General features: G+C 35.7%; 1 protein-coding gene across 3 annotated transcripts in view; it reads left to right on the top strand.

Annotated features, from left to right (window-relative positions):
• The window catches only part of SORBS2 (sorbin and SH3 domain containing 2), a 141979-nt gene that overhangs the window by 18400 nt on the left and 101446 nt on the right, over positions 1–22133 (top strand). For all 3 annotated transcript variants that reach the window (XM_048941150.1, XM_048941151.1, XM_048941152.1), the window contains one exon: positions 7316–7449. The gene's annotated coding sequence lies outside the window, so the exon portion shown is untranslated. The remainder of the gene's footprint in view (positions 1–7315; positions 7450–22133) is intronic.

The following is a 22133-nucleotide window of genomic DNA, read 5'->3' as shown; positions in this document are numbered from 1 at the left end:
AGCACTTGGTAGAACAAATCCAGTCATCTGAGTTTGTAAGTTTTAATGAGCTTTTCAAGTGTAAACTCCTTGCTCATGTGTATATACATATATATGAGTTTTAGGCTTTATACTACCACATTCCTCTCAAAAAGACCCTACAAATTTACACAGTAGTTGAATATATTTTGGTGGAAAATGGTTCTGAAAGACAAATGACCTTGTGTAAGGTTCTTGAAACAATGTACTAGCAGCGTATACCGAGAGCAAGATAAACAATAGGCTTCTGTTCTCTATTTCCTGAAAAAAGCCTGCTCATATTGATTTCCCCATATGTTTTTAGCTGTTTACTCATGGAACGGGGGAAGTTAGTTTTACTAATGAAATAATGCTCTTAGCAGGCATGTCATTCTTTAGGTCTAATTTAACAGCAGTAGCTGCAGTCAAAGTAGTACTTGTTACCTCATTAGGAAAGCAGCAATATGGTATGAAACTGACATAAGAATTACAACATATAACCAAGAAGAGGTGCTGTATCTTTAGATAATACGCTTTTAACAATTTGTTTGAAATTAGTGTGATTTCATTTTGATTGTGACTCCTTATATTGTAGTACATTGGTTTGTGGTTAAAGCTATTTTAATTTTTAAAGGATTCTGAAGTACCATATTAAACATTGAAAAATTGCAACCTTTTCAAACAAAATGTTTGTGTTTTTTGGTGTTCTCAGATATCAAAAACTAAATGTGGGGACATAAATGAAACTCGGTCAGGTTTTGTCAAAGGTACCTGGAAGATGTAATACTGGCTCTTTCCAGCTTCTCTTCGAAAAACAGGTTAGTCGTCCAGAGATTTATAGTCTTGATAGGTATAGAATCATTAAGTTTGGAAAAGATCCCTAAGATCAGCAAGTCAAACCATCATCACCGTGTGTATAGTTGCTTTTTGTTTCAGTGAATTAGTGTTTTATATCTCCGAGAACTGTAAACTATTATAAACATTCATGGATTCTGAGTCTGCATAAAATCCTTTGGCATCTTCAGAAACATGGTAGGTGACAATTTGTAGTTTTGTGAGAGTTCTCAGATATACAATGATTCCTGAAGAGTAAATTTAAGATGTGTAACAAACTCATGTTACTATAATAGCAGAATTCCTTAATTACAAAACACCTTTCACAGAAATGTAGCTAGGAGCTTTAGTCTTATGTCATCTTTTCAATCGTCAGTCAGTCAGTACTTTATTAAAATCATAAGAGGAAGGGAGGACAGTGGACTTAAATTGCAGAGATAAAAATGAGAACTGAATGTCGCTGAAGACAGATGGTATCTTTTAAAGAGATCATAGATCTATTCTAGAGAAAACAGCTGAGACAACTTTTGTGAAACATCTGCCATTTCACACAAACCTCAGACAATGTTAATCAAGTGTGAGAGTGTGGTTGTCCATGCTTCATTTCTTGATCCATGTCTCTCAAATGTATGAGCTATTAGTAAAACATTTCTGTTAAATAAGTAAATGAATATGGAAATTCTCTTGGATACTATGCTTTGCTGGATTACTGACTGACTGATAAATATTGACAGGGTCCTGTGTGCATTCTGAGGAACACAAGCCAAAATAAATAAAATCCAAGTTTCCTCTCTTTGCTCTTCCTTCCGTATTTCAAACTTTTTCAAAGTTTTGGGGATGAAACACTTGTGTATCAAATCTGAAGAGAAAGTGTTAGTAACTTTATTAGTGCATATGTATTAGCAATGTGGGCCATGTCTCATTAATTTTTTGAAGGAACTGATGGGAAAAAGAACTTTGTAAATTAAATGAAATTCTGTGCTTCTTCCTAGATGTGGAGAGGTATTTTAGAATGAGATACTGGAGAACTGTGTATATGGGCTACTAGTGTACTTAACAGAGCAATTTAAAAACAAAAAGCTAAAATCCCATGTATGGACTTCAATAAACTTCAGTTGTGAAAGTTTTGTGAAAGATTACCAAAACTTCAGGATCAGGATTATGAACCCACAAAATATCTGTATGTGCTGTCTGACAATTTCATAGGTTGTAATTCATCCTCCTTGAGGGGTGTGTATAGTTTCCCACTTCTTAAAGTATCTTGAATAGAGCTACTATTACTGTTTGTTACTACCACAAAGACTGCTTCAGTAATTCAATAGCTTGAATTGCTTGGAACATGCTTTGCTCAAGTTGTGAAGTTCTTAAGAAACACTAAGCTTTTTAATCTTTATAAAAGGTCTTCTCATACAAAACTAGTGATCTGATGGCTACTTCACACACCAGATTCAGTGTGTTTTCTGGAAGAGATATGCATCTTTTCTATGGCTCTGTCATTTGTAGCCATGCTGCAAAGAATTCTAACACTATGGATAGTTCATTGAAGTAACTCCTATTTTCTTTATGGTTATGAAGAATTCCAGGTGTTGTTATCAGAGTAACTTGGATGTCTACATTATCTTTCCTCACAATTTTTATTTTCAGTAAGTGACTCACATTTTTCATTGTACCTCAAATGAAGAAGTGATAGAAACTGAAATTTGGGATTTATTGTTTGTGTATGTGATTTAATGTTGAAGAATTTTCAGGAGTTCTTGCTTCAGGAATGAAACTGATGTCACTGAATACTCATCTCTTCCCAGCAATTTTCATTCTTTGGATTTATAGGCATATAGGATAATGGTACATTTATTTGAAGATCTGCAGCTCTACCAAGTAGATTCAGTTAGTCCGTCCATGCATTTTTGCAATGCTTTTTTGGAATCTATGTGTAATTAGATATACCATCCTGTCCAAGAGAGTGGCCATAGAGATTCAAATCTCCATTGCTTCTCTATAGTGAAGGCTACTGAAAGTACATCTGAGACACTGAAAATAGATTCATTCTTATTTATAAGATCCTTCAAGATCATGTATGTCCAAGACATTTTCAAGACTAGCTCAAGTCAAAGCATGTGGTTGATAGGCTTCACTTCTGTGTCTTCACAGAATTTTTCTGTAATCTGGGAAATGCTCATTTCAGATATGAAAATCGGCTCTAGATCAATGAATATACTCTCTAAAAAGTGATACAGAATGCATGTATGTTTTCCTGTGTTCTCTAGTGTTAAATCCAATGAATTCACTTGTGTACATTATCGCATTACTAGAATGTCTTCCATAACTATTACATGATCAGGATAAAAACATGTATAAAGTAATATAAAGAATGAAGACATTACATGTGGCTGTATAGAATATAAATTCACCTGCATAGTTAGTATGTACACAGGTTGACTCCACAAAAGAATCAGCAATTGCACATGAAGTGCACATGAAGTTCAGTGAGTCAGTTGTGTTTGTTAGATCTATGAACCAAGTGAAAATCGAGATTTATTATGTATGAATCTATGAAGTGGAGACTTGCAGAATTGTAGGGGCTGGAAGGGTTGTCTTGAGATCACCTAGTACACTCTGTCCATCAGTGTGTTGAACAATTTGCCATCTCTCATCTTCCATTTTAACAGAACTCTGACTTGTGGAGCCTAGTCACAGAGTCTGTAGGGACCTGAACCAAGTGCCTAAATTAGCACTGTCTGCTAAACACTTCTTGCTCATCTTTGATTGTTTAATACCAACCATCAATTAAATTGTGGCAGTGTGACACTAAAGAAGTGTTGATAAATGTTAAATTTGGTGTTACTGATGGCTATAAAATGGGAAATATGATTGTTTCATCCTTTGAAAAGTTTATGGTGATAATCTTGGTAATGGTGACAAGCTTGTTTTAGTAACAAACTTGTAAGTAATTAGATTTATTGGAGAACTAGACAGTATTATTTTGTCATGCTTAATAAGTGCTATAAACACTAATAACAAACCATTTAAGCAAAACAAGTTGCAGAGAGTGTATAAGAAATAAGGTACTAAAAAGGGTTAAGTACTAGCAGTAAGTCACTGTCCTGAGAAGATGCTTCAGAAAAGAAATACTGCACTGCAAGACATCATGTATTGCATTTATTTGGTACTGCATTGATATTTCTAATGATCTGAAAATATTCTTCTATTTTTGTATTTGCATGGTAATAGAATTCACCGTACAAGTATTTGTTGGCCTTGCTTGTAACTACCAGTTTAAGGCAACAAGGACAGTAAGGCTGTGTAGCATCTGGCTCTACTGTTTTGTTATGTATAAATCATGTAGTTAACTTAAACTGTATTGTGTTTTCTACCTGATCATTACAACTCTTAAGCTGGCTGTAACTTATGCAATCATATGTTGCCTAAAACTTCAGCTGCTGGAGCCCTTTATTCATCAACCTCAAGTTAAATATAAACTGAGCTTTTTAACTTCTGTGAGTTGGTTTTGTAGTAAAATAACAGTCCTAAACTAGCCATGTGGAATAAAACAACAATAATGATTAATATGTCAGGCTGGTATTTAGTATTAGATGGGTTGCATTTTTCTGTTCTTGTAGCTGCTCTTAACTACAACAGCACTAAAAATGGTTGGGATCAAATGGAAGGAATTTTCCTGAGCTAATAAAAAAATAATTTATGCTTCATTTTCACACTTGACAGCTTTTTTCACTATTGTTTTATTTTATTTTTATTTTATACAAGTCTTTGGGAACAAATGTGCTCATTTCTGCTTGTTTTTAGCAATGAGTATTGTTTTATCACTTAAGTAGTTTGAATAGCCTGTGGTTGGCATCCTGTTTAACTTTGAAATAGTTACTCTTCAGAAATAAATTTTAACATTGAGGTGATCCATGTCTTCTAAAATGATTTCAAAGGAGGCTACTTGGCTAAGTAGAATATGATTGGAAGTCCAGCATTTAATGAAATATTTAAAATTTCTACCACATTAGACTGTTTTAGATTTCGAGTGGAGAGTAACATCAGATCTTGTTCATTTTGTTCAAAGAAAAGTTGCAAGCTTTTTGGTGACAGTATTTAAAAGTGTGGACATACATGAAGAGTTATTCTGGTGAAGCAATGTCAGTTTTATCTGCTGATAAAGATAGAGAACATTCTTTCTATAACAGAAAAAGTTCCCAAAAGTTAAATGGTAGTTTTCCACTGGCTTACCTATGTTGTCTGAAACTTCAAAGTGATTAGCAGATGGAACAGAAATGTTTAATGCTTTCTTAGCCTCTGTCTTCAACACTAATGATAGGCTGTAAGACCCCTGGAGCCCTGAGCTGGAGAACTGTGACTGTGTTAATGATAAACTCCCAACCAACCCCAAACTTGTGTGGGATTTGCTGGTCCACCTAAATGCGTAAGTCCCTGTGGCACAATGGAATTCATCTCAAGGTACTTGAAGAGCTGGCTGATGTCATCGTGAGGCCTCTCTCTATTACTTTTCGGCAGTCTTGGGAGTCAGGAGAGGTCCCAGTTGACTGAAAGCTGGCAAACATTGCCCCAGATTTCAAGAAGGGCAAGAAGGGAGAGACTGGTAATTACAGACCTGTCCGACTCACTTCAGTGCCTGGTAAAATTATGGAGATAATTCAGGGATTTACTGAAACACCTGAAGGACAATGCAGTCATTGGTTGCAGCAAGCTTAGGTATGTGAGGGATAGTTCTGTTTAACAAATCCAATTTCCTTTTATGACAAGGTCACTCACCTAGTTGACAAAGGAAAACCAGTTGATGCTTTCAATACTGTTTCTCACTTTATCCTTCTGGGCAAAATATTCAGCATGCAGTTAGACAAATATGTAATGCAGTAGGTGAACGATTGGCTGATGTGGGGGCTCAAATGATTAAAGTAAATGGGGTTACATCACTTGTGACTGGAGACCAGACACAAATGGAGTTATGCAGCGTTCCATTTTGGGATCAGCTCTCTTTAGAGTTTTCATCAATAACTTGGAAGCAAAAGTTAGAAGTATAGTAAGTTAGTTTGTGGACACATGAAACTGGGAGGACCTGTTGTCTTCCTTGACAGTCTGCAGAGAATTATTGACAAATTATGGGGCTGAGCAGCTACCAGCTGCATAAAATTTAACAAGAGCAAGTGCTGGACTCTGCACTTGTAATGAGACAACTCTGCATATATATGTACAGACTGGGGGGATGAGAGGCTGGAGTGAGGCCCTCACAGAAAGGGGTCTTGTGGTTCTGATTGACAAGTTGAATCTGAGTCAGCACTGTGCCCTGGCAAAAGGGCCAACCGTATCCTGGGGTGCATCAAACCCAGCATTGCCAGCAGAACAAAGGAAGGGATTGTTCCACTCTGCACTATGCAGGCTTGCCTTGAGCATTATGTGTGGTTTGGGGCACCACAGTGTATGAAGGATATAAAACTGTTAGAGTCTCCAAAGGAAGGCTATGAAAACGGTAAAGGGTCTGGAGAACAAGATGTGTATGTATGATGAGCAGCATCTGAGGTCCCTTGACTTTTTCAGCCCAGAGAAGAGGAGGCTGAGGAGAGGGTCATTTGGGTGTTAGGAAACAATTCTTCATCAGAGGCTGGTCAGGCGGTGGAGCAGGCTCCCTCGGACAGTGGTCACAGCCCCAAGCTGCTGGAGTTCAGGAAGCGTTTGGACAATGCTCAGACATAGCGTTTGAATTTTGGGTGGTCCTGTGTGGAGCCAGGAGTTGGACTCAGTGATCCTTGTGGATCTCTTCCTTGTATGTTCTCTGTATATTCACTTTGTTGTCTTTTATATTAATTTTTAGTATTTTTACGCAATGAGAATTTCAGCTGATTGTTTGTGGTGCAGCAGAAGGGGACAGGACGATCTTTGTTATGTCACTGAATGGCCTGTGGAGTGCCAGCAGCTTCAGGTCACTAAGCTTTCAAAATAGCACTGGTGCTGAAACTGGAAATTTAAGCTGAAAACTAGAAACAAAATTCTGGCTTCAGTCTTAGAAAAATTTTTCCTCAGATGTTTATGCCAGCCAGATATAATACGCTTAAATACAAATAGAAGTACATTCTTCTCAGATGAACCTTTGTATAAAGAAGGCAAAATAACTTTAGGACTGACTAAACTCAAGATATACATTTTAACATTAAAACAAATTCATAGTGATTCTTTTCCTGAGGTAATAGTCTTCAAGGCTCCAACTCTGCTTTTAACAGTATTTTTCTTTATCATCTACAGTGCTTGTTCCCTACGCTTTCTGTTTCTTTAAATGAAATTTGGGCAATGAACAAAGGTTTTTGCCATGAATGTCTTAATTTTTTTAGCTTGGGTTGGTATGCTGCTGCTTCTGTATTGCATTTTCATTTTGATTGTAGGCAAGCCCATTGCTGCTGAAAATAGCTCAAATGTGCTTTGAACAGAAACAGCCAGCAGCTCAGCTTCTTTCTTTCTCTTTCTCTTGCAGACTCTTGCATATGAGTTTAATTTTTTGAGAGAAACCTTTGTAAAGGGCTAAATAAACAAGATCTGTACATACAGAAAGTTTTTACTTCCTCTTCACTCCTCTGCACTTGAGACGCAACTAAACTTGTCTGTCTGGTAAGTCATATTTTTCTAAAGGATTTGTCTTTTTTCCTGTCCTTACGACTTGCATTCTTGAGTTTCTCATTAGTGTTCAGAGAAAATCAGTTTCTGTTTGTTGATAGTTCCGCATACAGTATGTGTAGAAGTGTGAAGACCTCTATGAAAGCATTACTGCCCTGCTTTTGCAAACCTGAAAATGCTACCTTTTAAGTCCATAGCATGCTCTGGGATAAGTAAGTTTGTAATTTTTGTTGATCAAGTAGTTCATTTTCAATTTGTTATAATGAAATTGTTTAGTATTTTAAAGCAGAATTGGTGATTATTCTTTCCTGAAATTCTTTACCTATTTGGATGTTCTGTACTTAGAGAGTGAAATTGAGGATTTTTTATTTCTTTGTGTTAAGTCAGATTTCAGAAATAACCTTCCCAGCAATTCATTCATTACTCCTTGCTTGCAGGTTAAATTTTGTGTAGATAAAATAGGTACATGTTATTGATGCAACTGTATTTTTTCTTGGTAGTATGCACCTATGTCGTAGGTTGGCAAACATACTTGTCAGTCATTAATGTAATTCTGAAACTGTTCCATTCATGATGTTTTTTGGGTTACGGTGTTTCTTCACTTTTTAACTTTACTTTTTAACTTTTTAACTTTACCACCAAAGTTGGTTTTGTCATTTATTTTCTGTTTTCACTCTACTTTGTGATTCAAACAAAGAAAACATCTGAAGAGCAAAAGTGGTTTGTATAGGTTTTCTTTTTCCCCTCAGTGTTATGGCTTTAAGCAGTTGCTTAGGATAAGTGGCAGCCTATGTAAAGCCAGTCTGTCTGATCACAAATACTGGCCCTTTGGTTTACCACAATTACTGTGTTCTTGCATCCTGCATCTCTTAGTTCTGCATAGTTCATCTTTCAGGCTTTGCTATTGCTTTAAAATTAGTTTTTTTCAAAAACATGCTGAAAACCAAGTCATTTTTAGAAGTAGTTCTACATTTAATGTAAACCATCAATTCTGCATTTTATTTTCATAGGAAAAGAAAAAAGTAGATCAGAATTCTTATATAAAATGGAAAATCCACAAACGTTTTATTTATCTAATAGAGAAATTCTGAAGTCTACGTACACATTTCATATGGAATATATGTGTGTTTATATATACATATGAAATAAAGAGATCTGTGTCAAGTAGAAATTTTTGACAGTTCTTCAAAAACAGTAAAAACAAATCTGGTTGAGTTCATTACAAGAATGTTTTATTCTCGTGAACTTCTTTACAGTGAGGGTGACGGAGCACTGGAACAGGCTGCCCAGGGGGGTTGTGGAGTCTCCTTCTCTGGAGATGTTCAAGTCTCGCCTGGATGCCTACCTGTGAGATCTGGTTTAAGGAACCTGCTTTGGCAGAGGGGTTCGTCTCGATGGTCTCTAGAGGTCCCTTCCAACCCCTACAATTCTGTGATTCTGTGATTAAATTCTGCTTTATATTCCTTGGAGTAGCAGATATTGAAGGTGTATCCATCCAAAACTATGGGACATTTGTTACCAGTCTCATTTTCTACTTCAAATGAGACACTCTTTCTCCTTTCCTGTCTCGTTTCAATCAACCCATATTCCTTTTACTTTAAGATTTTCTCTGGTCCTGTCTTACTGCCACACATAAAGCTGATTCACTAGTCCTGTAGATCTATCACCCTGTCCTTTTATTTCCTAAGTTCTTTTGAGCATCCAAGTATTCTAGTGAATACTTTACTTACATTGATGCTTTTCCTGTAAAAACTAGTTTTTAGTCTGTGACTTATTCAGAAGAATCTGAAGCTTTCAGAAGAACTTAAGACCCTTCAGAGGCCCTAATGTAGTTATCAGTTGAGTGGATGTGTATATAAGGGAAGCAGTGTAAAACTTTGAGACCAAAATACATAGTTGGAAGAGAAATCAGGCTGTATAATAGACAAAATATTTAACCAATACTTTCAATCAAAGCCAACACTTGAATTGTGTAAAGTAAGGGTCCAGGATGATTTATGAATGATCACTTTTTACTTCACATTACTTTAAAGTTGCAATACAAGACCATGTTTTTGTTTGGCATTTAACTTTTGACTGAGTAACAGAACTGACATACAGAAACTTTTATTTGGCATACTGACACAACCCAAATTTTAGCTAAGTGAACTTGGCACTAAATTCAACTAAAGGGAAAGGAAATCTCAAGAGAGCAATGGAATTTCTTTCTTTGCGTAAGTATACCTCTGCATTCATGGGGAACAAACAGTAACATTTTGTGCAGGTTTCTGCTTTTGACAGTGTGTCTTTGTTCACTTCCCAAAGGTGGTGTCAAATACATTGGGGAAAAAAATAAAATGAAAAATGCAAATACAAGAATTTATTTAATTATATGGTCCAAATGAACACTTTAGGTCTGGAACTGACTAGCACTGTTATTGGTAGTTCTTTAAAGGCTTGCTTTCAACAATTTAGATTATATAAATAAATATGCTCTGTCCTTACAGTTTTTAAATAGAGGGGTGGGAGGCAAGTTTATAAGTTTTTTATGGAGTTTATAAGCTTTTTATGATAGACTTATTTGATCAAAGATAATCTCAGAAACTGTTTCCTTCTTGTCCATACAAAAGTTTCCCAACCAGTATACAATTTTACTTGAGCTGTTATTTCAAGAAATGGCTCTGATAAAGATCTTTGATTAATATACTGCTTATTCACAATGCATCAGTGTTGCTTTCACAGGGTGGTCTAAGTTCAAGTCTTTTATTAATGGCAGCTGGATTTTATGGTATCCAAATTGCCCAGTTTCTGATCTGATAGAAGAATTTCAAAGGCATGTGAGTTCAAATTGCATGTGACAATACTGGAGAAGATTAAAAGTGTTTTTGAAAACTGGAGAGCAAAATCTGATGATAAAGGAGATTAATCTGAATGATCACCTTACAAGGGATATATGGGGATGAACGGATATGTCAACTCTGAAGCACCTGAGAGAGCATGTGTCCTTATGTGAGACTCAGCACTTGTTTCTGCATTGGATTTATGTGGCCTTGTATTCTTCTGAGGTGGCAATAGATCTGTAAAAGATTCATTATGTCATTAGGTACCTCATTAATTGTTATAGAGGAGTGTGATTTCAATGATACCCTGGCACATTGGTTATCTGCTATCTGCAGGGGAAAAAAAAAAAAGCCAATAGAAAAACAGTGGCAATGCCTCTGATCTTTTGATAGATCCAGGTGAGCTAGGATCCAGCAGCATTCCCAGTTTCTTACAGTGGCTTGTGCTTATCATCCTTAATGATCATCTTTAATTATCATCATTAATCTGTGATTTGAGAAAGAGGATAAAACTAATCACAAATAACAGTAAGCATCTTGTGTTTGGGTTACTAATTTTTGACCACGATGTCAAAGCATTTTGTTGCTTAACCTTTCTAAAAAAAATTTCTCTTTTGAGATGAGCATTTTTCAGATTCAACCTCAATACTATTCATTTTTTATCATTAAAAAAAAAAGAAAAAAAACCTAAAAGTTGCCAATGAGAAGCAGATTTTTGCTTTTAAACCAAACAGAAGTGTTTTAATTTTCAGTTCTGCCTTGAGCTTTCAATTTTATTTGACTTTGTATTTAAACGGTATTGATTGGTAATAATGAAGTAGTATGGTACATAGTAGGGAATATCATTGTTTAGCCACCTGTGTGATTGTATTACAAAGATAAATGTGCTTATACGCTCTCTCTTTCTAAGTAGGCACTTAAACATATATCTAATAAGTATGATTTAATCTCACGTAAGACATTGCCTGCTTATGTTTGTGTGTAAGACTGCATTTGTCTCCGTATATCAGTGGCTTAAGTATTAGTATGTTTCATTAGTAGCTTACATTCCTTAATGTTTAATGCTGTTTAGAAGGCTATGTCTTCTTTATTACTGGAGGCAACTTGAGTACTTAGGCTTCCTTGACTCTTGAGATTGTTAATCAGTTGTTCCACAGAAAGCTTTAAGAATTGCTTCATTTAAAAGCACAACTCAATATCTTGTCAGGTTTTGTTTTAAAGAAAACAAACGAAAAAAACAAGTAGGTGACAAATGTATTAGTAGCTCTATCCTTGTGAAGATGAAAGCATCATTCATGAGTTACTGCATACAAGAAGTCTCTGTGTTAGAGGTGCTCCATGAGGAATACTTGCGTAGGATTTCCTAACTTTTGTGATTCTTCTCAATAGATCTAAGAGAGCTGAGAGTTAAGTGCTACAAAATGCACCTGGACTCAGTACGTGACCCTAAATCTCTATCAGTTCTTTTCTTCTTCTGGAGAGCAGATCTCTTATCTGCGGGCTGGAGAGTTAAAAAAATCAAAGTAGAAGAGAGGACAGCAGAGATAGTAGGTTTTCTGTCTTATCCAATCTTATTTACCTCCCTGAGAAGAAAGGAAGCAGAGGAGACAAGAAAAGGAAGACAAGCTCTGTTGCCCTCGTGAAAGGACTTATCTGAAGGGCATTAAATTTAGAGGCCCAGTTCTTCTGTGTTGATAACACCAAGTCTTTCAGTGCTGTTGAGTCTTATCTGTAGATTTATTTCTTTCTGTGGTTTTTATACCCTTCAATATCTAGAATTCAACACGTAGAAACTTTCTACAATGTTTGTTAACCAAATGAAGGCAATAGGACCTTGATGTCAGAGGCCAGTGGATTACTAAATGGTGTAAAATTACCTTTTGATTTCTACATCCCATTTGGGTTCTGCGCTGAATAAAGCTTTTCAGTGTTGAAGAGAAGGCTGATGGTTGATTTTTGAAAAATTACAGCTCTGATCCAAAGTAATAATTTAAAATTGAGAATGAAACTTTAAACTTTGTTAAAAATGAGGAGATTTAGTGAGTATTTTAAGCTTATTATTATGGCTTAGAGTCTGGGAACATTCTAACATACTCAAAGACTGCTGTCTTTGTGAAAAACAGTGGTTATTGAATATTATTATTATTGAATAAACACAAATCCCCTGACTTGGAAATAATTGTGTGGTTTGTTGCTTTGTAGCAGCTGACTGCATGGTGGTTTTATAACAAAACAGTTAAGTGACAGGCGGCAGGTCAGCATGGTGTTGATCTGTCATCCTGTGATCTTGGAAGTCTCATCCAAATGATTTACAATGCCTAAGTTTCTGTAGTGAGCTGAGCCAGACATTTGCTTGTAAAACCAAATGATTGATCAAGAAACATTTGTGTCTGTGCTGATATATATTAAAATACATGTAGTAGTGGTAAGGAATGGCTAAAATGAACCAAGAACAGACTTCTAACCAGATTCTGAACAAATCCTGAACCAAAATACAGCTTTAATTTTTAAAGTTTGTAATTAGCAATAGTATATGCTTAGCCAAATAGTTTATTAAGGTTCCACAGTTTCTAGTGGAAATCTTGACTCCTTTGGGTAAATCCTTTACAGACCAATGAACAGCAGTGTAAGTTGGAAAGACATTTGAGTCAGCTGGTTGAACTGCTTATTATAAAATATTTATTCATAAAATAATACCTGGCTGTCAATTAATCTGAAAAACCAGAATGGACCTTTATAAACGTTGTTCTTATTTCTAATGCTATTGAACTGTTCCTAACAGCTGCTACTATGGATTTATATAATATTCTTGCATATTCAGTGTTAGAAACTTCTACTTGTCTGGTCAGTTATTTTAAATGTTACTTCCCTGTTTTTTATGAACTCAAAATATTATCTTTATGCTTTTGCATAAATTGCCACATTTAGATTGAGAGTGCTCAGAAACTGATTGGAAAAGCCTATATTTTTCTTTGCAGGTTTCTGAGTTTATTTTTTCTGTTTCCATAGTCAAAGGTGTGCTTCCCTTGATCATGTGCTCCTCACCAAAGAGCCAGGAGGCAGGTTTTAAAATGAGCATCTTTTTCTTCAAAGACTGCATCTCTATATGACAGTAGTAATATTGGAAAATAATAAACCTGAATTCTCTTTAAATAGTGTCTCTGATTCTGACACAGTAGGCACTGTTTTTACTCGGTTTTTAATTTCCTCCCCCTGTCATTTTGACACTTGCTCTTATGCATCCATTCAAATTAAATAGAAGTTATGTCCAAATGAGTTATCATGCACAGTAGTGAGCAGAATTCCACAGTGAACAGAAAAGGAAATCTTAACAGAATAACAACATAGCACCCTGCATGAAGTGTATGTACCTTACCTATTCGTTGACTTTTTGAACAATCTTTCCGTGTGTAAATCTTCCCCTTTTCATTTCCCTTGGTAACCACGGTATCTAAGGCAGGCATCTTTAATATATAGCTCTTCATTTATATCTCTATGTAGTTTCACAATTACTGAATGCTTTTCATGTTCTGTTGCATGTTACACATTGTAATGCTTAACAGTTGTAAATTGTTTTCTAATTCCTTTCTGAAAAGTCACAGCAGTAGCTGTCTTTCTCAAGTGAGGAAAAAAAATGATTACATGGATTAAAATTTCATTAAGTTGCACAATGAGCAGTAATGATTGTATCTACTATACGCACTGAGTTGATGGAAGTGTATTGATTCTGACATAGCTGTTCAAATGATATAGAAATTTCCTTATCTCCTATATGAAACAGAAATTGTTACTGCAAATGTACAGTAATATACAAATGTCCCTCACTGCTATAAAAGTGAGGAACAAAGAAAACTGCTTAAACAGTACCAAGCAAGAGGTGATGGTAGCCCTAGCACTGAGAACTACCAGTGCTTGTAGTCAGTCATAGATTTTTAGAGTGACCCTCCAGATCAGTGTTCTGCTTTGGGCAAGCGGACAAATAAACTCAAAATTCAGTGTAAGGCTAATCAGTTTAGACCTTGTTAGCTGGCTTGGCCCTTCATATGTAGCTGTGGTATTATTACAAACTATGACATGCCAAATGTCATAGGTCAGATTCAGTCAGTTCAGAGTTTCTTAAATATTTCTGCTGTTACTGGCTTCGTGTCATTGCTTTTCGTGCTGACCCAGATAAAAGTCACTATGTGATTATTTTCTGTGTAAAGTGTATGTACTTCAATTACAGTAAAATATTATATTTCACATAGAAGCAGGAATGATGATAGCATGTTATTTTGAACTAGACACAAAGAATAACAAGGCATAGATTACATCTTTTTTAAGTTTTAAGGTAATGCATAGTTTTGATTGTAAATAATTTGTGGGGAAAAAATCAACCCAAAAAGATACACATACCTGGGTTGCTAGTTTAATGCAGGCAAGTTATGATCATAAACTGTTACCAGAATGTATTGATCTGTATGAAGTCTATTAAAGGCTTTAGTCTATTTGACACTAGTGCTTCTATGTTGGCAAAGCAGTGTATACCATGTTGGGACTGCATGGAATTCTAGTCCAGCCATGCCCTCCTTTGTGTCTGGAATAAGGAAGGAATTTAAACTACTATATCTCATCTCTGGGATATTTTTGGTTTTACTATTTATTCCAAACTTGTCTTGTGGCATAAATCCAACACTTTCTTTCTAGGCAATATATGAAGCTTAATTACATTTCAAAATCCAAGTCTTCATTTACAAGACAGAGTGGGCTAGTTGTGATTGCACTGGATTTACAGGTGGTTCTAAGGGATGTAGATACAGATAGAATATGGAGAATTAAACTAATGTCTCATATACTAACATCTGCAATATAAAGATCTCCTTCTGAGTAGATGTTTTTGGTTCTTTATAAATAGGCTTATTCATGATCGTAATGACCCACATTAAAACTATCTGATTTCTAAATTAGGTCCTAAAATGAAATATGGGTAGGGATGTAAGGGAATAGAAAAGACAAGAAGCTAACACAACAACAAAAAGTCAATTTCTACATAAAAATGGGCTTATCTGGATACTGCAGGTTACTCATCAAATAGTCTTTGGAATAATTTTGCCTTGACTGCTGCAATAGGTATAAAATTGACATTCAGATTTACAAGGATTTTTATTCTATGTAATGCTATCTAATGGACTGCAGAACTCGATAACCTTTGCTGAAAATAACTTTTGACTAGCTGGAGCCATAACAAGACAGAAATATTTGAGGTCATGTGGTGAAGGCTCAGCTGCTTGGACTGTGTTTATCATTCCATGGATATATAGCTAGACAGTTAGAGACAATAAAAAAAATCAGTCATGATGATGAAATGTAAAATTAAAAATATTTCCTATTTTTTTTCTAATTCCTAATGTACTTAATGAATGTTTCCACCATGAAAATATTATTACTGAAATGATATTTTTTTTTTTTACTGATTATTTTGGGGTATACTGCAATATTGTTACTTTGATCTTCTTTGTGCTCACAATGAGAACTGTGAGAAGTCAAACTGAGTCTAGGTTTTCAGTCTAGAGTCAAGTAAAGTAAAAAAAAAAAAAAAAAAAGTGTGTATATATATATGTATATAGATATATATAACAGCCTTATTTCAGCAACATTATGTATATATAGATATACATAACAGCCTTATTTCAGCAACAGTATGAATTGTAATGTTTTTCTAAGGTAGTGTTCCACTGCACCATTACAGCAAGTGTACAGAAAACTATCCAGATGACAGCTCCACGTCAGAGGATCTTCATCTGCAGAACCTGCAAGTTACTTTCTGATACTCTGTGAATAGCAGGATTTTTACTCATTTGTATTATTTGTTTCAGGTTGCACGCTAAAGTGTTTTATCAGAAAATCTTAGAAAAATATTAGACTAGTCTAGCAGTGTTATTTGTAAGATACTGAGGCAGTGTTTTTCTGAATTACTCAATGTTACATCAGCGTGAAGCATCTCGTGTGGTCAGTCAGTTGTCATTTTTAGGCTTACTTAGATTGGCAGCTCTTTGGAATGATAATGTTCTCCTGATCTGGTCATAAATGTAAGGTTGATGGTTGGCACCATCGTCTCAGACAAATATGGTTGCCTGGGTAGTTGCTAGTTTCAGTTGAGTAATTAAGCACATTAGGCTAGAGATGTAGTGAACTCTTATTCTCTGTGAATGCCCAGATTGGATATGAAATTCATGTGAACTGCAGGCCAGTTACTATTACACTGACATAATCAATTTTAAGTCAGTATAACACTTATCTAACTGAAAATGTATGTTCAAAAATGAGTGTTCATTTTTGGTCTTCCTACCAGGATTGATTCTCACTTGAATCAGTAGATGAGTCCAACTCACCCCACATCAAGTGATCAGTAGTCCTGATGTAAGAGAATGAAAGCAACAGAGAAAATGCATCCTATACAGGGTTGGATCAAATTTAAAACTGGATAACTTGTTCTCAGTAACTTTGGAGGGAACAGAAAAATGGCTTTGTTCTCTTCCTTCCTACTTGTTTCAGATCAGTAGTCTTAACCACATCTATGCTCCATGGAGTACTCATTCTAAAAATAATTATTTGGAATAAAGCTTAAATTCCATTAGCACTTCTATTACATTCTCCTTATCATTAACTTTTACAACAGAAGTTAAGGATGGTGTTGGCAAATGCTAACACTAGCCTGCTTGGACTGTTCTTCCAGGGTGGCTAATTGAACATGTGAACAGTCAGTGCTGTCAAAGGGTCAACCAGATTCTGACATTTGTCTCAGAAGAAAGTTGGGAAAATTAGCTGTCTTCACTACAAGTTAGCCTGAGTTACTTCCCTTAGCACCACTGCAAGGCCCGCATCAACGTTTTTCTCCCTTAACCTCAGAATGAGCAGATGATTTAAAGATTAAGGGAGTCACTGATATATGATGCATACTATCATGACTATCATATAGAGATTATCATTGCCTGGGCATAAGCAATCGTGTGAAGTGAAAATGTGCATATGAAATTTCTTTGCACCTATACAAAATATTTTTGTGATGTAACTGTCTGATTCTTCACAGCACTTAGACTTCTTTACTCTGAGATGCTGTGAGGCAGGGCCTCACAGCTGGCACATTTAACTGCAGCTTAATGGAAGGACCTGTCTTGTCTCTCAATTAATGTGTTTGAATGAGCTGGGGACCAAGGCATTTAATGGAGAATGTAGCTACTGGCAGTAACTTGGGGGTCAAGATCTTGACTTTTCCTGGAGTCCATCTGGCTTGAAGTTAGTAATGAAGGAGTGTATTTAAGGAAAAATGAGGCAACTTTATTTTTTATACAGAGCCTTTATTCTTTTGTTCTCTTCAAGTAAAATCTTTTTGGGTGCTGATGACATTTATGGCTTAACCCACACACACAAAAAAAAAAAAAAAAAAAAAAAAAAATTGCTAGCACCACTCTTTTCTCTGCTACAGCACAGGCACCACAAGAGTAGTACACAGATAAATTAGTCATGAGGTACAGTATCACAGAACATTGCAAAGTAATTAAAGAAACCCCCTGAAATAAACAACATCTCATATTGTTAGCATCTTAAAATCTGCTGCAACTATGAGCTAGGTGATCAAAATAATGATTTTTTGTAATACAAAGCACTTTCTTCAAGCTAGTCAGGTGAACTAAGTGACCTCATGAAGGAAAAAAAGTCTGGTTTAGACAATAGCCATTTTACATCACTGCGGAGTAAAAATTGGTAGATGGCAAGCCATGAGATATTCAACACAGTATGTAACTGGGATGATTGTCAGCTTTCCCAATTCCCTGGGCAGAGTTAAATACCCATTTATTCTTTTGTCAAGGCAACTCTGTACTACCCTAGATAGTAGGTAGGGTAGTTACAAGGTTGCTGTTAAGTCGTAAGCCATAAGTACTGCTTGTGTAACAACATGATTTTAGCTGGCTTCTTATACAATCATAAAATAGAGCTATGCAAAACCAGTCCTTGGCTACATAGTTACTTAATACACAAATGCACGAAGCTCACAAATGCAATAGTAGGTTAACCACTGTTTTTCTAAAACAAATCACAACCATGCCTCCTATCATCCAGGGAGGAGGAGGAGAAAAAAAAAAAAAGAAAAGAAAAAAGAAAAAAAAAAGAAAAAAGAAAAAGGGTGAAATAAAAAATTCAAAGTAAAATGTACCAGAAAAAAAAACAGTGATAACAGTACACTTGAACCCCCAGTTAAAATTTGCTCTCTAGGAAAAACTGGACAATAAATGGATTCAAGTTACAATTTTGCACTGAAGTTAAAAATAATAATAATCAATAGTCCTCTTAGAATATACGTATAGCTTTATGGACTTTCTGCAAAACTTTATTCAAGTTGAGTACATGAAAAAATTCTATATTACAACTAACTCATAAACATGAAAGTTGCTTCATATTTAGCCCCCACGGATCATATTAAAAGCAGTGTCAGATACCAAAAGTCAAATATTTTTAGACTTGTACAGTGCCTAATGAATTTGCTTATTCATATTCACAGAAATGTTTTTTAATGCAGACTTCATTCCTGTCAAGTTTAGAAATTTCTGATGCAACAGGTAGGAAATCCCAGAGATTATGCAGTAGGCAAAAGAGAATGTGAGCAATGACAAAAGAAAATACAAACCAGTCAAGGAAGAAAGTCAGAGGCAACGTTCTTCCCTCAAGCAAAGTTGATAGATGAAAATTAGTCTAAATCATTTATGTAAGGCAATTCTAGCAAAAAATAGGTACTTAAAACAAATTTAATCTAAACATTTTCACTTGTTTCATCAGGCATCTACAGTAGTTTTAATTTATTTTATTGCATGCATGTAGCAATTCCAGAAACAGCACATTTCAGCAGTATTGCCAGTATCAGCCATTTAACAGAAGGTAGTTAAATACTTCAAAATAAAATCCTTTAAAATGAAATTAAGATGAAATATGAAACATTCTGTCTCTGGAGCTAGCCTAATTTCTGAGAATGGGACTATTGGGATATATTTTCAAGATTTGCATAGATGTTTCAAATGAAACAGAGATGATATCATCAAATGGTACCAGAAAAGCACCAGAAGTTATACCACAAAGGTATGATTTGTTGGAAGAAAGCATGCCAAATGTACCTTTTTGTAATGGCATGGGACCAAGTCCTCAAGATAAAAGTTCTCTCGAGTAGCACCAGAAGTTGGAGTACGTGATACTTGTTTCTCTTGACATGAGGCTGCTGTGGAGTGGGTGTCAGGGGAAACTGAATCAAGGCAAGCATGCAAAACCCTTCTGTTCTGGGGCAGACAATTACGATGCCAGGTTTTTTTTTGTTGTTGTTTTTGTTGTTGTTGTTGTTGTTGTTCTTGTTTTTTGAGCTTGGTAATAAGCTGTGGTCAGACAAATCCAACCCAGCATTTGAAAAAGAATGGCTATTTCTTAAAGCAGGAAAGGTATCCATAACTGTTGGAAATGAAAGATGGTAAACCTGAGTGCAAGCTATAAAAAGATCTCTGACAAAACAACAAAAATAAGGTATCTCTTCAATTGCAAATGCATAATCAATTATAGAATACATTGGGAGATTATTTTATGTATGAATACCTGGATTTCATTTCAAGTAGCCCAGGGATGCTGAGCTGCTTTTGATTATCAGTTAGAATTGTTTGGTAGCTGGGATGTATCTAATGCAGTCTTCTTGAGAGCAACGTGGTTTGCATAACTAACTTGCCCCTTTTGGTATTTCTTGATAGTGAAAACAGATTTTTTCCATTTTCACTTATCCTTAAGCATGTCTTCAGAATTTTGCTTTTAAATCAAGTGGTGCACTAAAAAAAGTCAATGAGAGGAAAAAAGCCTCTTGCTGGTCTGCAGTGCCATCTCAAAGGCTGACAAAGTCATTAAGTTCAATTAGGCTCAAATATTTATTAAGCACTGAGGAATTGAGTGTATTCAGTGATGGAGAAATTGTTTGTGGGTAATGTGCTGTAGTAAAAACATGAGGCATGCATGGTTGAATAAACCTGCACAGAGATTTTTTTCTTGTGGAATGTTTTTTTCTAAATAGAAATTTTATCTACTTACCATGCCACTTTTCCACTATCCTTATACATAGGAATCAAAATTTATTTTAAAGACTACCCTTTTAAAGTGTTAACTGGGAATATTATGCCTCCTGAAACATTCTAAAGTTTCACTTATCAACTTTAGTACTTGTATTCATTAAATGTGACAAGTGATATGATGTGTTTTACATGTGACGATCTTGTGCACTGCATCTTTAGTGTTCTGGTATAGTAGTCCATGATAACAAACCAAACAAGAATGATACAATCAAGGTGAATGAAAAGACTTATCAGCCAGTGGTGGTCCGGAGTTGCTCATTGCTATGTAACATTTTCTAGATGTATGCTGAGGCTTCATTTTCGTTTCAGGATTCAGAGGGAGGAACTGCAATCATATTTTTGTGTGTAGGGGGAGGGAAGGGGTGTCAATTCCAGAATAGTATCTCCAGATTCAACATAGGGCACAGTGACTTCTTTCTAATGACAAATGTCAAAATTAGGGCCAGCATTCGATAAAACCCATGAAGCAGTGCTCAAGGGAAATTAATTTCTGTGATTGTCTCCAAACCTCAAAGAAAATATCTTTGCAAACTAATGAAGATAAAATTAAGAATTGAAGTCTGTGGCATCCCTTCAAAGTTTAAATGTAAATGGAAGTGTTGGAAATGAGTCAAGTATTTGCCAATGAGATTTAAAATGGTGCATGGAATACCACTGTAGAAAGGAGTTTTGTCCCTCTGAAACTGAGGAGCAAAAGAAGGAGAACAAATAGTGTTTGTGAGTGCCCTGATTGCTGTGTGTGCAGTATGTTAATGACATCTGAATTTCCATCTCTTAGACATTAAGAACATAACAGAGTAATTTCATCCCTGCTAGTAAAGTGATGAGCTCGAAAATTAGAGCATCCATGCATGAGATCCTGAAGTGCTAGCTGTTAAAATCTTGTCTGAGTAACTTCTATGTTTGTCAGTGGCCCATGTTGTTCAGCATTATAACAACTGAGAAGAGATTGCAGGTATTCAGGTTTAATAAGGGTGCTGTAATACAAGCACTATCTTTGGATGGAACAAATGCATGCAGACCCTTAGGTGTTCTCTCTCCGGTTAAATGCTTTGTGTGGTCTGTTTGTGACAGCAGGCTAGCTGTCTGCACTCATATCTCCCAAATGCATGTAATCTGGTAACTATTTTAGCACAAGGACAGGCATAGTATTAGCATGAGGCAATTGTAAGCAAGCCAGACTAGAAGTACTTGGCAGTGTTGTCACTGAGGGGTCTTCATAATAATAATTTAAAAAAAAAGCTGGTTCCAGATTCCCAGGAGATTCAATACAGGTTTTTGTGTGGTGCTTTTCATCCTGTTGAGCATGGTTCCTGAGTGCTTTCTAATTAACTGTATTAACTCTCCTAGTGCTCTAAGCTAGTGACATGAGGACGTCAGAATGATACCAGACCAGATAAGGTAATTGCTAAAGGAAAATAAGGGAGTGGGGAATTTTGTGGCCCTTGAAAACAAAGAGTTTTCAAGAAGTGTTTCATTACAGAATAGGAATGTTTTTTATTAAGTTTTGTATGAACGTTATTCTATTTGACCAACTTTACCTGAGATATAGCAAGAATATGTCTTGTAACTTAACATTGATGATGCTCAGAATAGGCTTTTGATGTTTTTATAGGAGGCAAATTCAGAAAATGCAGAAACTGCATGACTGCTAGTAGTGGGCATAGAGATTTGTGCATGGAAACTTTTGTATCTGGGACAGAATTGTACAAATCAACAGTTACTG

The sequence above is a fragment of the Lagopus muta genome, chromosome 4, assembly GCF_023343835.1.
Source record: "Lagopus muta isolate bLagMut1 chromosome 4, bLagMut1 primary, whole genome shotgun sequence".
In the NCBI taxonomy this organism is placed as follows: Eukaryota; Metazoa; Chordata; class Aves; order Galliformes; family Phasianidae; genus Lagopus; species Lagopus muta.
This window is presented reverse-complemented; position numbering and strand designations above follow the sequence as displayed.